Source organism: Impatiens glandulifera, chromosome 4 (assembly GCF_907164915.1).
Source record: "Impatiens glandulifera chromosome 4, dImpGla2.1, whole genome shotgun sequence".
Classification (NCBI taxonomy): Eukaryota; Viridiplantae; Streptophyta; class Magnoliopsida; order Ericales; family Balsaminaceae; genus Impatiens; species Impatiens glandulifera.
Window position 1 is genome coordinate 37525261 of NC_061865.1, and position 955 is coordinate 37526215.

General features: G+C 30.6%; 1 non-coding gene across 1 annotated transcript; it reads right to left on the reverse strand.

The window, feature by feature from the left end:
• LOC124937114 lies at positions 1–119 on the reverse strand. Its single transcript, XR_007099226.1, has one exon. It is a non-coding gene; the product is annotated as a 5S ribosomal RNA (ribosomal RNA).
• Between the last annotated feature and the right edge of the window lie 836 nt (positions 120–955).

Below are 955 nucleotides of genomic sequence, written 5' to 3' on the forward strand. Positions count from 1 at the left end.
GGAGTGCGACACGAGGACTTCCCAAGGGGTCACACATCTTAGTACTACTCTCGCCCAAGCACGCTTAACTGCGGAGTTCTGATGGGATCTAGTGCATTAGTGCTCGTATGATCGCACCCGTTATATAATGAACAATTTATTCTTTTGATACATCATAATTTAATTTTAAAAAAATAATGTTTTCACAAAATTCGAAATGGACGAGTTTTAAATACCGAAGGCCGTTTACGATAGTAGTTCTTCAAATTGACCCATTTTCACGCTTTTATTTTGTATTTTTTTCGTAAAAACTTCAAAAATGAATTAAAAATATGATGGTTGTTTGACACACAATTTTTTTTGTAACTTATTATTAACGATCTTACATTGCTCAATATACATTCTTTAACATCCCTATAAGTCTCATCCATTTATGTTTCATTCGTAATAAAATGCATAGACAAACCACACAATTATTTATATCACCTATTTTGAAGTTCTTTTGGATCCAAAGTACTAATGTTCACCATTGCATCTATAACTCCAAAATATCAACTTTTGTTATCGAGTCCACCTTCTTAATATCAACTTGTAGGAATCTTCACGATGTTTCTCATCGTGAATATCTTTAGAATATGAGAACATAAAATCCCACTAAAATCAAATTTTCGACAGTTACACTCAATTTTATCACAATTTTTATCAACTTTAACTATATGATGATATCTCTTTTGTGGAGAGTAATTTTATATTTTGTTTGAATCAACATCCTCAAAACTTTTTACACCACAATCGTCAAACATGAACCATTGTCGTTCAAAACACTTGAATGCCTAAGAAGTATAAATATTACTTGCATCTTTTAAGATCTCAATTAGGTAGGAAAAACATGACACACTAGTAGTTGATTTAAAATCAACTTTTAACTTCTAATATTTATGATCATTGATGAGTCTTACCTAATCATAAAATTTCT